At 41.7% G+C, this 17,040-nt stretch overlaps 1 protein-coding gene across 1 annotated transcript in view; it reads left to right on the top strand.

Annotated features, from left to right (window-relative positions):
* Positions 1–276: 276 nt before the first annotated feature.
* RAPGEF5 (Rap guanine nucleotide exchange factor (GEF) 5) overlaps positions 277–17,040 on the top strand; it is a 245,155-nt gene continuing 228,391 nt past the window's right edge. The window contains exon 1 of the mRNA XM_011944171.1: positions 277–524. The gene's annotated coding sequence lies outside the window, so the exon portion shown is untranslated. The remainder of the gene's footprint in view (positions 525–17,040) is intronic.

Here is a 17,040-nt window from a genome sequence, read left to right as displayed (position 1 = left end):
CAGCCAGCCCTGTCCCAACCTCAAGCTTCAGGCCCCACGAGCAGCAGCATCCCAGTTTGCGGGACGCATGCGACTGCAATGTGTGTGCTTGTTTTGGAGGTCCCGTTGCAAGCTCTGGGCATCGGGACTGGTTTTGGTGGCCTCCACCGCCGAGTGGGAGACCCAGGAGTCGGAAGCTTTTGGGTGAGCTTCCAGCTTCTGGGTTCCGGTGTCTCCACCACTTAATACTCCTGGACACCCTCTTGAGCAGGAGGGTGCATGCCCCCAAGAACCTTCAATATTGACTTCCTGATGGTGTGTTCAGATATGATTTCCTGGTGAAGGAGTGTCCCTCATTGGGTTCTAAGTGCATCTAATGACCCGAGCAGGTCAGGCATGTTTTGTATTTTTAAGAGAAGCAGGAAGGTCTGCTGATTGTCTCCTGGGATCTTTAAGAAGCCACCTAGGAGGCCCTGCCAGGGCCTCAGGACACAGAGCAGACTTACTCAGATTTCCCTGCTCACCAGGGCTTGGCGGCACCTTTGGTGGGTTCTATTCATCTTTTAAAAATTTCTTATTAAGTGGTCTTTAATGAGAAGCTGCCACAATGTAGCTTTCTTTCCTTGTTAGGCTGTACTTTTTAAAATGCAGTCTTGTCTGCCTTAAAACAAGCCCTTACTGGGAGACTTCTAGCTCTTTCAGAGATGAGTGTGTGTAAACCTGAGAGCGAGGGATAACCGCTTGTTTTGATGCGCCCTCCTTTGGGTAGGGAAGGGTCTGAAGTGATGTAGGTCTTCAGCTTCTCGAGGCCGCATCTCTCTTTTCCTAGGCATTTTCCATCTCAGGTGGAAAATGGTCCATCCCAGGTCCGTCTCAGAAGATGTTCTGAGGATTCTCTGGGAGTGATGGGGCATTCTTAAAGTCAGTGACCCAGAGAGTTTAGGAATTGCCCACAAGTGACCTTAACATGTGGCATTTAGGATTGCCTGCAAAGTAATTGAGGAAATGTGTCCCCAGGATGTGGTGTTGAAATAAACAAGAACCGGAGATACAGACTTTAAAGGAATCTAGGGAAAAGCAGGTCAAATTGTGTTTCTATTATCCTTGACGGTTACTTTTTCATGGCACAGAATACTGAAGACATGAGGGCCGCCAGGCAATCTGCGACAAGAATTGCTGAGGGTTTCTGTATAAATAGATCTATAGTATTCATTTGCGTTCATACTCATGTTTCTTGCTGCCTGGGGTGATGTTGTATACCTGTCAATATACCTATTTAGTTTTATTTTTTGATTACTCTGAATATGGTTACCTCAAATAATGTGTGCTTTATTAACCCCTCTTTGATTCTAATACTTCTTTTTGGGACTTTCCAAACACATTTCGAAAGTGCATGACCAGTTTTTATTGAAGGAAGATTGATTGTCAATTTTTCCAATGTTGGAAACTCATACTTTTTTGACTGTTTATTTGACTATTTATTTCCCCTTTCTTCTGCCTCAGAACCACCTTTGTGATTTTGGAATCTTCCCTATCAGAGGAGTAGGAAGGGGGTTGAAAGGAGGAGAAAAACAAGTGAAATATGAACTTATCTTAGGCAGCTCAGGCTGTCATAACAAAATACCATAGACTGTGGCTTAAACAACACAAATTTATTTTCTCACAGTTCGGGACGCTGGGAAGCCTGAGATCAATGTGTAGGCTGATTTGGTTTTTGGTGAGGGCTCTCTTCCTGGCCTGCAGATGACCACTTTCTCGTATATCCTCGCATGGCCTTCCCTTGGTATATGCAGAGGAAAAGAGGCCTACCTTTTCTCATAAGGCCACTAATCCCATCATGAGGGCCCCACCGTCATGACTTAGTCTAACCCTAAATAATTCTCAAAGGCCTCATCTCCAAATAATGTTGCATTGGGGGTTAGGGCTTCAACATAAGAATTTTGTAGGGGGCATAAACATAACCGTCCAAAACACAAGGGGTTTGAAAGACAGAGAGATACAAGTAGAATATGTACCGGACTGGTTAGTTGGTGACTTGTTAGCATCTGGGATTGTCTGGTTAACCACCTTGGATTGGGCAGTGATGCTAATGCAAACAAATCATGGCTTGGATCTTTTTGTAGACTTTCAGCTTTGTGTCTCATGGGCCATACTGCCAGACTGGAGCTGTGTGACTTCAGGGACAAGTCAACAGAAATTCATTACCACTAATAAAGACTCAGCTTTGTGAGATCCGGCCACTGCACTCCAGCCTGGGCGACAGAGCAAGACTCCGTCTCAAAAAAAAAAAAAAAAAAAAAAAAGACTCAGCTTTGTGCATTACATAAGTTGGTTGAATTTTCAGCTCCTATATTGACCAAGATCTGATTTAGGAATATGTGTGGTCCTTGTCCATGCTGCCCCTGGGCTCCCACAAACCTGGACAATCTGACATCAACTGACATTAGCAAAGCTCTTTGTGGGTTGTGTTGCTCAATAACCCAGGTGCATTTTAGGGTTTTTTTTTTTTTTTCGGAGACTGGATTTTGCTCTGTCACCTAGGCTGGAGTGCAGTGGTGTGATCACAGCTCACTGTACCCTCGACCTTCTGGGCTCAAGCGGCCTTCCAACCTCAGCCTCCTGAGTAGCTGGGATACAGGCACCCACCACCACGCCTGGCTAATTTTTTTTTCCTATTTCCTTTAGAGACTGGGGGTCTCACTATGTTGTAGGCTATCTCTTACTAGGAAAAATCAAACTGTCATTTGGTTAATATACCTGAGTTCTTTGGTTCCTCAGTTCAGTCACTTCTAGTTGTGTTGAATTCAGCATGCATACTGGTTAAGACTCTTTGCACTTCTTTGGGACAAATGAGGGAAAGACTAAGTTGTACGTTGTGGGAGGGCCCTAGCCACCTCCTAAAAATCAGTAGCAAGGTAATGCACAACCTGAGTTCCTGACAAAACCTTTAATTTTTTAAATTGTATAACAGAGATTATGAGAGAATGGTATAATGAACACCTATACTTCAACAGTTATTAGCATTTTGCCAGTCTTGTTTCATTTATTTTCCTCCTTCATACACTTTTATAGGGGCTAGTGTATTTTAAAACAAAATTCTATACATCATGTGGTCTTACTCACAAATTTTTCAGTTTATGGTTCTGATAAGGACATTAAAAACAACAGTAAAATTTGCCTTTTTCACACCTAAAATATTAATAATTTAAACATATAATTTCCATATTCAAATGTTCTCAAAGATGTCTTTTTACTTATGATTGTTGGAAATAGGAGCTAAACAAGGTCCACATATCGTATTTAGTTGTTAGGATTTTAAATCTATTTTATTTTATAACAGCTTCCCCTCCCTTTTTTCATGCCATTAATTTGCAGAAGAGAGTGGTTCATTTGTGCAGTAGAACATCCTACTGTCTGGACTGATTCCTTGTGGTGGTGTTTAGCTTGTTCTTCTATTCTCTGTTTCCTATGATCTGGCAGTTAGATATAGAGGTTTGACTAGATTCAGGTTCAAAGACAAGTAACCTTCATTGATGGTGCTGTGTAAAATCTGTTGCATCACATCATGAGACTCATAATGTCTGGATATCTCTCTTTTTGAGACAGAAAGATTGATTAGTGAGTTTAGGTAGTGTCACTTAGCTGTCTGCCTTCTACTTAATGATTTTAGTATCACAGATGGTTGTTGCCTAGATCCTTTTCATTAGGGGTTGCAAAATGGTGATGATCTGAATCCATCATTCTTCTTGCGTTTATTAATTGGAATTCTGTCTATAAAGAACTTTCCCTCATAAATTATTTAGGTCTCCTGAAATTCACAATGTGCAGGATAGACAGGGAAAAGTCTTAAATTTTTTCCTTTTATCAACTCTCAGAGTAATGATTTGGTGCTTTAACAACCTCCAGTGAGAACCAGTGAGTTTTCCTTTTTTAAGTGTCATTAAGAACTTATGAATCTTAATGTATTTGTTTCTGTCACTTCAGTCAATAACCTTTTTGGTGCTTGGTTTGTCCTTGTCTCCTATATACTTTTTAAACGGCCCCAGTAAACTCGAATACCTTTCTTACTTTTCTGGCACAAGATATTCTAGGTGTATCTTGTCCATACTCTGCTGCTGCAGACCTGAAACCCTGAAATCAGCCATTTTCTCAAGAAGCATTGATTTTTTTTTTTTTAACTGACAATTGTTCATTTCCCCATCTTTTGCCTCTCTTAGTGGTTGCATTATTTTTCCCATAGTTTTAAGCCTACTACCTTACTTTTTTGTTTCTTTTTAAATCATTCTCATCTGGTTGTTGCTAAGACTGATATTTTCCCCCTAATAAAAGAACCGATAACAGCCATTCCCTTTTTCTATATATACTGTCAAAATGCTGGGACTGACTTATTTTGGGCTTTGGCTGCTGTCATGTTTTCTGCAGCTTCTGCCACTGTCTTCAACGTCTTGATATCTGTTTCATTTACAGCAGCCAGAACGATTCACCAATTGTGCCAGATTGCTCACCAGAGACCTTCAGTGATTCCCAGCTTTTGGATTGGTCATCAGAAGGGTCTAATTCTCTTTAACCACCCTTCACTAGCCGGGGTTCTTATGGCCTGTGCTCTTCAAAATTGAGAAACTGGGAAGAACAGCTGGTAGCCCTCTGAATGAGGTTCTCTCTTTTTCTTTTATAATCTCTTTGCCCAGATGATTCCCTCTCAAAAAGGAACAAAGTATCCCTTTCCCTTTGTCCAAGCTGGAGTGCTTTAGCTCTGACTCAATACCCTCCTCTGCTAGAAACTTGACTTTATTGATTGAGAAATACAAACCGATCCAAGTTATATATCAGTATGCAGTATGCCCAATCGCCATTTTAGGCACCTATTTTACAGGCAAAACATGTCATTTATTCTTTGTATTTAAGTTGAAATCAATGGCTAACATCATAGCACTTAATTATATACCATGCATATTTTGATATAAACTTCAACTCACACTACAAGCCTGAGTTAGATGCTGCTATTTGCATTCTACAGATGAAGAAACTGAGACACAAATGTAATTTGCCCAAGGTTACAGAGTGTGTGCCAGAAGGGAGGTTTGCATCTAGGTATCCTGTTTCCATAGAGCCAAGTCCATGCTCAGAATTAACTTTAGTTTTCCTCAAATGCATTGAGAGGGCAAAGGGTCTATTTACTGTAAACTGTGATAGCCTTATAGTGCCTGCTGATATTATCTTACCACTCTGAGAGAGGTTAATAAATGCCATTAATAATGTCAGACTTTTAACTTTTATTTGAGCACACAGAAGTTTATTATTGACATATTGGGTTTAGGGGAAGTGGGGAGAAGCATTGTGGTTATAGGTGAAAGGTAACTAATATTTACTTAAATTAAAAGTAGCTCAAGGCCAGCCTGGGCAACAAAGCAAGACCGTGTATCTACAAAAAAAAAAAAAAAAAAAAAGTAAAAAACAAAACAGCATCCATGTGTCGTAAGCAAAATCAGTCATGCTCACTTGATCAAGGTCAATCCAAAAACCTTGTGAATTCACCCAACTTACTTTGTTCTCATCTGCTTATGGCAGCCAGAAGATAAAGGCCTTTAAGAGAGCCATGCATGTGCCAGGAAGGGTGAGTCAGATCAGATATGAGGGACACATGCTGAACTTATTTGAGACATATTGACTTCGCTGCCTCTGCTTGCTGACAAACTACTATCCTGATCCTTGGTGTAAAACTATGTTAGCTATGGCTACAGATAAAATAAAGCTCTGTGGATGCCAACTTCAAAAATATTTATTTGGGAAGAAGGAAAAGAAACTGTAGATTCATTTAATTTCTTGTGAATTCTAAAAAAGGAACTGAATGGCAAGTTAATATTTTATATACTTATTTCTTCGTTTCCCTCCCAACCCCCACACTTTGGTGACATAATTAGATCCCAGGAAAAGACACAGGCTGTGGCTTCAGAGTGGGTTTGAATCCCAGTGCTATCACTTGATATCCTTGCATGAGTTATTCTCTGAGCTCTCTGAGCCTTAGTTTCTTCCTCTGTAATGACATACACAGCGGATCAGGTTTTTCCAAGAATAGAGATAATATAAAGTGTTGGGTACATTGGAACTTAAATAGTTATCTCCCTGGCAGGATGCTTACTCTAGGCAAATGGACTTTCATGGACATTTATAGAAATCTAGACACAAACATTTTTGCTTTCGTATGCAATGTCGGATTCTATTTTTTAAAAGCACATGATGTCCTAACATATAGTGAGTATTTTAGGTGGTGTCTAAATACTGGTACCATAACAAATAGGCTTCATTTCATACTTGCCCTTTCTCTTAAATTGATGTGGCAGTAATTGGCAACTTGTATAGCTAACAATAGATGGAAAGGTAGGAAATAGGTCACTGGTAGTGACTTTGAGTACTTGTGATTTTTTTGCCTCAATACTGCATAACAATCTTTGTTAGGAGCATAGATAATTCCAGTAATGATATATGATCTGGAAATACTTTTTGAGAAATCATAAGATTTTATATAAAGGTAAAATAGTTAAAATCAAGTACTTAATTTTTTGTGGCAAATCATTATTATGATAAATCATTTGTTAATGGAAAATCCGTAGATGCCACTGTGGCAGGTCGTCTTCAGGTTGAAACCTCCATAGTCCCCTGAAGGAAGAGGTATGAGGAAATTACAATCCAGAGAGGTTAAAAGCCTTCCCATGGCTAACCATCTAGGAAACAGCAGAGAAAGAATGGAGCCCAGGACTACCTGATTGCAAAGACTGTCGCCTGTCTGCAATATCATATTGTCTAAAACTTCGAAAGGATAACAACATGGTGTATTGAAACAATAGATGCAGGAAACATTTCAAGTCTTAGTGCAAAGTACAGCTCATTCTCTTTCCACTGTCTTCAGTAATGGCTTCCAGGATCAGTCATTTATTTATTTTTATTGATACATATTTTCAGGGTACATGTGATAATTTGATACATAAATATAATCAAGGGTAATTGGGATATTCATCACCTTAAACATTTATCTTTTCTTTAGGAACATTCAAATTATTCTCTTGAAGCTACTTTGAAATGGAATGCACAATAAATTAATGTTAAATTATAGTCACCCTATTTTTTTTTGGTTGGAGTCTTACTCTGTTGCCCTGGTTGACATGTATTGGTGGGATCTCAGCTCACTGCAACCTCTACCTCTTGGGTTCAAGCGATTCTCCTGCCTCAGCCTCCTCAGTAGCTGGGATTACAGGCATCCGCTACCGTGCCTGGCTAATTTTTGTATTTTTAGTAGAGGTGGAGTTTCACCACGTTGGCCAGGCTGGTGTTGAACTCCTGACCTCAAGTGGTCCGCCTGCCTCAGCCTCCCAAAGTGCTGGAATTACAGGTGTGAGCTACTGCTCTTGGCCCCTACTGATCTGTGGAACACTGGGTCTTATTACCTTTTTTTTTTTTGAGGCAGAGTCTTGCTCTTTCACACAACCTGGAGTACAGTGGCACCATCTTGGCTCATGCAGCGTCCACCTCGTGGATTCAAGCGATTCTTGTGCCTCAGCCTCCCTCCCAAGTAGCTGGGATTACAGGCGTGTGCCACCACACCTGGCTAATTTTTGTATTTTTAGTAGAGATGGGGTTTTGCCACGTTGGCCAGGCTGGTCTCGAACTCCTGGCCTCATGTGATCCGCATGACTCACCCTCCAAAAGTGTTGGAATTACAGGCGTGAGCCACCGCACCCAATCCATTACTTATATCTAAGTGTGTATTTGTACCTGTTAATCAAACTCTCTTCATCCCCTCCTCTCCACTACCCTTTCTGGCCTCTGGTAACCACCAGTGTACTCTCTATCTTCATGAGAAGGGATCAGTCTTTACTCACAAGCTTTGGCCATGGCTTGAGCAGAGTAGCTGTCAGTCATCTCCCAGCAATACCAGCCATTGCACAAGAAACATGAAGGTTTGGGATGACTCATCCTAGAAGTCATGGTTTTCTCCATAGTACACATCTACTTGGAGATTTATAAAGCACGCAAGTTCCTTTTCTGGCCTGTGTGGAAAACTGGAAGAGGTAGAATGAGTTCCTTGTAACCCAGGATTTATATTTCTGATGGTAACATGCTTGATAGTTAAACAACTTCAGATTAGGAAGTTGGAAGTGCACATACCTGTCAAAGTAACTGAACCTATTTACAATAGAATAAAATAATTGAGAATGCACAGTATCTTTTAATGAAATTAAATTTTGGTATGTTTACCTTTTAATGCACTGTGATTACCTGCATGGAATTACTCTTAATTGTTTTTGTTTTGGGGGATATTCCAGGTCTTTTTTTTTTTTTTTTTTTTTTTTGAGACGGAGTCTTGCTCTGTCTCCCGGGCTGGAGTGCAGTGGCTGGATCTCAGCTCACTGCAAGCTCCGCCTCCCGGGCTTACACCATTCTCCTGCCTCAGCCTCCCGAGTAGCTGGGACTACAGGCGCCCGCCACCTCGCCCGGCTAGTTTTTTGTATTTTTTAGTAGAGACGGGGTTTCACTGTGTTAGCCAGGATGGTCTCGATCTCCTGACCTCGTGATCCGCCCGTCTCGGCCTCCCAAAGTGCTGGGATTACAGGCTTGAGCCACCGCGCCCGGCCCCAGGTCTTTTTAAGAATCAAAAGATAGCACTGCAAAAGAAATGCACATGTAGATGTAATTTTGCATCTCATTTCAGAGGGCTTGTGGATGTTCTGAAGCCTGTGCCACAAGACCCCTGGTTAGAAAGTGCTTCACTAACTTGCCTTCCAGAAAGCAGCATCATGGTTTTACAATTATTTTACCTTTTCTCTCCTTTTCCTCTAAAAATATGATATAAGTACTCATTCAAGTTGCTAATAAATTTTTTGTTTGAATCGAAATATTTTACTGGTGCTGAATTGGAAATCATTCACCTCCAAATATAGCAAATGCTTCAGTAAGCCCTGGTAGGTGGTGGTGCTGAAAATGATAACTATTAATATTCAACAACTCCTAATATAACATTTATCATATCAGGTTGTTTGAAGTACTTTAAGAACAGTAACTCATTTGTCCTGGTAACAACCATCTTATGTTGCAGATGGTCTCATGGTCTTCTTTTCCCAAAGAGAAAAATGAGGCATAGGTTGAGTTGCCTAACATCACCGAATAACAGAAGGAGCCAAATTTGAACCCAAGAAGCCTGACTCCATAGTATACAGTCTAACACTTCTGCATCCTCTCTCTAAATAAGATAATTAATGTATGTTCTTGATTAGAGTCTCTTTTTTTCATTTTGACACTTTCAAAATTGAGATGTATCTTACGGTTGCTGTGATCATTTGAAGAAGTACTTACTGTTTTGTTCCCTGTAAAGCTATTATTAAATTGATGGCATATCTTAAAATTATTGGTGTCCTTGAATAAAGGAACTATGGTAAACCATGTTTTTATTTTAAAAATATAGCTACATAGTTTATAGAAATATCATAGTAAATCACAGCTTTAACATGGTGTATACAAACAATCCCAATATATTTATGAAGTGTGAAAAATGTAAATTAAGATTATATTAACAATCTATATGAACACATATTGCTTAGGTAATGATTTAAATGTCAGAAGAGAATAAATTTAATTTTTTTCCTACAAAAAGCATTAATAGCCTTAGAGTAATGTTGAAGGTGGAAGAAACCAAAATTCTAAGTGGGGGGGTGTTAAAATATATATATATGTGTGTTTATGTGTGTCTGTGTGTGTATATAAATAATTATCTGTTTTCTTAGGAAAGCGAAATTTAAAAGTTAAACTTTCCATATACCTTTCCTAAAACTGAGAACCATGAATATAACTAAATGACATTAGATTTAGACATGCCTTGTAGTCACTGTAATTTGTATAGTGAGTTGGCAGATTTTACCTTCTCTGACTCAGTTAATCTGTTTTGTATTCATCTGCTTTGTTCATGGGACATTGACTTCTTGCTTATCAAATCCTTTTCATTTTGTACTGTTTGTGTTATCTGTAGAGAAAATATCATTCAAGATTTCTAACAAGACAAAACAAATCTTTACTAAAGTTACAATTCTGAAAACCAGGGTTTTCGCATTCTAGTTGGTTGTCTTCCTGTATTTTTTTCCAACTGGTCTAGCAACTTAAACTTGGTCCATTGGTAGTTTTGTTGTTCAGTTGAATTTGACCTTGTCAAATCATTTACCTGCAGCTGTTATGAGGTGTACATGCAAATACTTGTGATTGCCTAACACTTAGGACTTTGATGCTGACGGTAAATTTATTTTACTCTCTTGTTACTGTTGAGGGAAGTGAACAGCTTATCACTTCTGCTTGCTCTGACACTCTAAATGTTGACTGTAATGAACAAACACTGCAAATGGTTGACTCATTATATTGTGCTATGAATTTGTACATAGGTATGAAATCTTTGCAAAAAAATTTTTTTTAAGTTGAGAAGAAGATATAATAATAACTTTTGGAGATTAGGGGAAGTATCATGCCTGTTTCAATCTATTAAAATGCAATTTGGCTGTGGTGTAACAGAACATTTTTTAAAATGAGTTTACCACTTAAGGGCTGTGTGACCTGGAGTAAATCAGATAACCTCTGTGAGTCTGTTGTCTCTAAAATGGAATACCAGTATTCTATCATGGGAACCAATGGTGGGACAGGGAACCAGGTTTTATTTCTTGTTCTTTGTCTGGCCAAGGTCCAAGCAGTGTTCTGTGTTGAGATGACAACTCAACCAGTAGGACACTTTGGGGTGAAACTTAGACAAATGGAAAGATGGGTCTTTAATATTAACCACATCTCTTTAGTTGAAGAGGGAGAAGTTAATGCATTAGCAGAGGGAGCATTTGAAAATGGGAAAGGGATCTAATTAAATCAAGAATCTGTCATATCAAAAAAGTAAAAAGAACACATCTATAAATCTGTTTCTAGAAGATTAAATGGTTTGTTTGGCCATAAACAGAATTCTGGGAGAGGTGTCAGAAGAGTACTTAGTGGCAGCAGCACTATGTGTCTGTCAGAGATCTTACCAGGTGGATTTCTCTTCTTTTGGATAATGTTTAAGCATTCAAATTTCCCACAGCTCTTGGCACATAGCTCTCTCTTAAAAAACAAACAAACAAACAAACAAAAAAAGCTGCCTAGACATATTCTAATCTACCTTGAATATCTCAAATGGAGCTAGAGCTTAAAAAAGCCCATCTGTAGTTGCGTTTTCACTCTGTTGTGATTTATATAATGCTTTACCTTCACAAAGCACTTTCACATGGATTCTTATTTTACTCTTTTCATAACTGGAATAAAGTCTTTTTTTTCTTTTATAGACTGAAAAGCAGGTTCCGAACTTTTCTATATGCTGCAGCCTCACCGTCTGTGAAGCACAGGCAGTGCCCACCTGGTTATGTAGAGGATGCTCAGTAAGCATGAGCTGCTGCTGTTGTCATTGCTCTCATCATCATCAGTGCCTGAAATTACAGATCTGAGGGATTCCAGGGTCAGTCTCTCTGAAGAGCTGAAAGAGATCTTCCTGGTTATATTGGTAGAAATTAAGTAAGAAAACTGAGGCTCCACAATTGGCCTGCTGAAGGTCATGGTGAGGAAGTTAAGAGTCAGGAGCCCCTTAGTCTGGGCTTCTCAGTCCAGGATCTCTGAGAGGTTAGCCTCAGGTCGCGGTGAAGGGTGGGGCTAAAGCAGAGCTTCTCAAACTGGAGCCTGCATCAGAATCCCTGGAGGGCTTGTTAAAACACATATTCCAGGGCCTCGGCAGCTCATGGACAGGGCCCAATCATCTGCATTTTTATCAAGTTTCAGGGTATGCTGTTGCTGCATCCACAGACCATACTTCGTAGCACTGGACTAGAAGGCCTCAAAAGTTTGGTGACCTTCTTCAGAACATTGCCTAGGTCAGGAGTCTGCCTGGCTGTTTACCACCTCCATGATGAAGTCCAGACCCAAATAGAGGACTCTGACTACAAAAACTTTATTGAATGAATAATTTTGAAACTCCCCCTTGGTGGTTTCTACAGAATAACTAGCTGTTTAAAAAAAGAAAAAAGGCAGGAGGATTTGGAGCATTATCGCCCACAGCAGCTATGCTGATTATTCTGTTTGTCCATCTTGAGTCCTCTGCCCTTCCCTGTTCTAGTCTGCACGGTGGAGGCTTCCTTTAAGGACATTCATCGTCAGGACTCTGTTGCCCTCTGGATTAGGTTTGGGTTCAGTCAGTGGGAGGCCAGGAGGAGTAAGAGGCCATGAGTATCTATTCTTCTTGCTTGCTTGCTTTTTCTCTGTGGTGCTTGCAGTGTCTGTGACCACCTATAATGGCAACTGCCCCTGGGCAGTCCCTCCTCAATTGTGTCAGCTCTGTCCAGCCTCCAGTACAGCTGTGTCTCCCCTTGGCCGCCAGGCCTTGGACTGTTCAAGGCTTGTCATGACTAGTCCCTTTGTGCTGTAGCATCTCCTCGGGCCTCTGAACCTTGCCCACACATCTTTGGTAGGCTCTTTTCTAGATGACCCTTGATGGATGGAGGAGCCCAGGTAAGAGCCATGCTAGAAAATGTGACAGTGGGAGGTGTAGTCATGGTGAGAAGAAACTCATGAACAGAATGGACACTGGCAAGGATGATGGCAAGGCAGAGACCCAATCGCTCTTTGGGTGGAGGATAGAGGGAGAGGCAAGGGAAGGCCTGGCCTTGAAAGTGCTGCTGGGCTTTGCCATAGAGGGTCCTGAGGAGTCCCTGGACCTCTGGTTAGAAGCTAGGACTACTTGAACGTGAATCAAGTGCCATTTCTGTGCATAAACCTGGGTGGCTAGGGTTTGGAATTGAAGAAGCTGTTACATGAGGAATTGGCATTCCTTCTCTGCAATTGCCTAGCAATGTTTTTACTGCCCTTGCCTTTTTCCCCCAGACACCCTCAGCATTGTCAGCTTATACACAGGAATTATAAAACCTTTATGTGGGACTTTGATCTTGCTAAATTTTGTCACCGTATATTGAACATGTTCTGAAATGCCTGCCAAAACTACATTCATGGAGTAACAAATAGTTTAATAGAATAATTATACCTTTGGTTCCTTTGCCCATAGGTTACAGCAATGGGCGTGTTGGTGAGATAAAACACATTTTTCGTGGCTTGGGGGGTCAACCAGATCATCTTCCACAGTAACCTCACCATGAAACAGGACTACCATACATATTCATACCAATTCTGTGTGTTTATTAGTTCTTTTATGTTGAAATGTCATGCTAGGTTGAAACTATTTCAGAGCTTTTATAAATAATATTGGGGTGGTAAAGTTTGGGTACCAACATCTGAATACCTTGTCTTAATAAGTGAAATATGTAAAGACAAAACAAGCCCCCAATCTCAAATTTTCTGTTGTTACAATTCTTTAGGTAGAAGAGTTGTCTATGAGGAAAAATCAACCCTGGAATTTTTTCCCTCTCTTTCTGGGTAATGTGGTTTGGCTGTGTCCCTACCCAGATCTTGTCTTGAATTACCACATGTTGTAGGAGGAACCTGGTGGGAGGTAACCGAATCATGGGGGCAGATCTTTCCTGTGCTGTTCTTGTGATAGTGAATAAGTCTCATGAGATCTGATAGTTTTAAAAAGGGGAGTTTCCCTGCAGAAGTTCTGTTCCCTTGTCTACCACTATGTGAGACGTGCATTTCACCTTCCTCCATAATTGTGAGGCTTCCCCAGCCACGTGGACTGTAAGTCCATTAAACTTCTTTCTTTTGTAAATTGCCCAGTCCAGGGTATGTCTTTATCAGCAGCATGAAAACAGACTAATACAGTAAATTGGTACCAGGAGAGTGGGGCACTACTGAAAAGATACCTGAAAATGTGGAAGTGACTTTGGAACTGGGTAACAGGCAGAGGTTGGAACAGTTTGCAGGGCTCAGAAGAAGACAGGGAAATGTGGGAAAGTTTGGAACTTCCTAGAGACTTGTTGAATGGCTTTGTCCAAGATGCTTGTGATATGGATGATAAAATCCAGGCTGACGTGGTCTCAGATGGAGATGAGGAATGTGTTGGGAACTGGAGCAAAGGTGACTCTTGTTATGTTTTAGCAAAGAGACTGGTGGCATTTTACCCCTGTCCTAGAGATTTGTGGAACTTTGAACTTGAGAGAGATGATTTAGATTATCTGGCAGAAGAAATTTCTAAGCAGCAAAGCATTCAAGAGGTGACTTGGGTGGTATTGAAGGCATTCAGTTTTATAAGTGAAGGGGAGCATAAAAGTTTGGAAAATTTGCAGCCTGACAATGTGATAGAAACGAAAATCCCATTTTCTAAGGAGAAATTCAAGCTAGGTGCAGAAATTTGCGCAAGTAATGAGGAGCCTAATGTTAATCCCCAAGACAATGGTAAAAATGTCTCCAGGATTTTTCTGTTGTTAAACAGAAAAAGGTCCAGGGTGTCAGAGACCTTTGCTGCAGTCCCTCCCATCACAGGCCCAGAGGCCTAGGAGGAAAACATGGTTTCATGGGCCGGGCCCAGGGTCCATGTGCTGTTTGCAGCCTAGGGAACTTGGTGCCCTGTGTCCCAGCTGCTCTAGCCATGGCTAAAAGGGGCCAACATAGAGCTCAGGCTTTGGCTTCAGAGTGTGGAAGCTCCAAGCCTTGGCAGCTTCCACGTTGTGTTGAGTCTGTGAGTGCAGAGAAGTCAAGAATTGGGGTTTGGGAACCTCTGTCTAGATTTCAGAAGATGTATGGAAATGTCTGGATGCCCAGGCAGAGTTTTGCTGCAGGAGCAGGGCCCTCATGGAGAACCTCTGCTAGGGCAGTGTGGAAGGGAAATGTGGGGTGGGACCACCCAAACAGAGTCTCTACTGGGGCACCACCTAGTGGAGCTGTGAGAAGAAGGCCACTGTCCTCCAGACCCCAGAATGGTAGATCCACTGACAGCTTACACTGTGCCCCCGGAAAAGCCATAGACATTCAACACAGCCCGTGAAAGCAGCCAGGAGGAGAATATACCCTGCAAAGCCACAGGGGTGGAGCTGCCCAAGGTTGTGGGAGCCCTGTCTTGCATCAGCATGAACTGGATCTGAGACATGGAGTCAAAAGAGATCATTTTGGAGCTTTAAGATTTGACAGCCCTGCTGGATTTTGGACTTACACGGGGCATGTAGCCCCTTTGTTTTGGCCAATTTCTCCCATTTGGAATGGCTGTATTTACTCAATGCCTGCACCCCTATTGTATTTAGGAAGTAGCTCACTTGCTTTTGATTTTACAGGCTCATAGGCGGAAGGGACTTGCCTTGTCTCAGATGAGATTTTGGACTGTGGACTTTTGAGTTAATACTGAAATGAGCTAAGATTTTGGGGAAACATTGGAAAGGAAGGATTTGTTTTGAAATGTGAGGACATGAGGTTTGGGAGGGACCGGGTGGAATTACATGGTTTGGCTGTGTCCCCACCCAAATCTCATCTTGAATTCCCATGTGTTGTGGGAGGAACCTGGTGGGAGGTAATTGAATCATAGGGGCAGGTCTTTCCTGTGCTGTTCTCGTGATAGTGAATAAGTCTCATGAGATCTGATGGTTTTAAAAAGGGGAGTTTCCCTGCACAAGCTCTTTTCTCTTGTCTGCTGCCATGTGAGATGTGCCTTTCACCTTCTGCCATGATTGTGAGGCCTTCCCAGCCACATGGAACAAGTCCATTAAACCAATTTCTTTTGTAAATTGCCCAGTCGTGGGTATGTCTTTATCAGCAGTGTGAAAACGGAGTAATACACTGAGTTTTCTTATATTTATATGTCAAAAAACATGGATATGTGAGGGAATCAAGGGATGACCTCATGCATCTGAGGCAATCATGATAAGTCACCTCGTGTTACTCAGTGTGGCACGAGTTCAAGTGCATGAATTCATTGGTTTTGCTCCATTTTCTCTTCTTTCTGGTCATTTCTTCAATAAAGCTTTGTTGCTAGGTACCTAGAGAAGACAAACAAATGGAAGCCCAGAGGACAGGAGCCCAAATCTGCCAGGAAGGAGGTAGAGCCTTCCTAGTTGAAGGCTTGCAGGAAGTGGTCATGCCTGTGCATCACCTCTTAGTGGGAACCTCTTAGAGGGAAGAGCAGAGGGCTTCTAGTACAAATGACCCTAGTAAGAGAATCCAAGCCCTGGTCGGGGAACAAGGAGGAGCTCAGTGTGGAGGAGGGGCTGTGGGGGCTGGGGAGCCCAGACACGCAGGAATCCCTTTTCCAGCCTCAGACCCTGGGCCAAGGATGGTTCCCGCCAATCCACTTCGTTTTCACCTCCAGATTAGAGTGAATGTTCTCCCTATCCCTCTAGCTGGGAAAGGAGTTTTTCCTGTTCAGAGACTCAGGTCCACTTTCTGTGCTTACCATCTCCTTCTCTGGTTTGGCCTTCAGAAGTCTCTGATCAGCCTTCTTCCTGGTTTGTGAAGATTCATCTCCTTCCTTCCTCTTGGATGAGCTATCCGTCTTCAGTTTGGGTTAGGTTTCCTTTGGCTTTGTGGTTCCTGTTGTCTTGTTCTCCTCTCCCGAGCTTTTTTCCTGCCGGCTTCTCTGGTGGGCTGGTTTCCCAACCTCTCTTCTCTGAATCAGCTCAGCCGCTTGCTTGTTTGTTGTCATTGTTTCCCAGCACAGCACTCCTGTTTCTTCATCCTGGCACCAAACCATCAGTTTGCCTGGCCCCAGCTGAGGGCTCCATTTAGAATAGGAGAGGGTGCTTGATGCCCTTTTCAGGAGTTTGGATGATTGAAGCACACCTCTGCATGTTAAAACCATCAGAGAAGCCCTCGCCCCACCCAGTCTATGAGTTTTTTTAGAATATTTAAGTTCTCACATTCCCCACTTCCCGTAAGAAGAGAAGGGGAACTGTTGCAAAGGCTTGAGTAACCATCCACCTGGTCTGCTTTAGGGGGTGGAGAATTACAAAAGTGTTGATTGCTGATTAGCATAACATTTTCAAAACTACCTGCTTTAAATAGCGACCTCTGCCTTGGTCAAAGGATACATACGAGAAGGTATTGCTCAGGTGAGAAGTGAAATTGTGAAAGTCAAAACCTGTT

Source organism: Colobus angolensis, unplaced genomic scaffold, assembly GCF_000951035.1.
Source record: "Colobus angolensis palliatus isolate OR3802 unplaced genomic scaffold, Cang.pa_1.0 Scaffold229, whole genome shotgun sequence".
Lineage (NCBI taxonomy): Eukaryota > Metazoa > Chordata > Mammalia > Primates > Cercopithecidae > Colobus > Colobus angolensis.
Note: the sequence above shows the minus strand (reverse complement) of the source record. Positions and strands in the feature narration are given on the sequence as shown.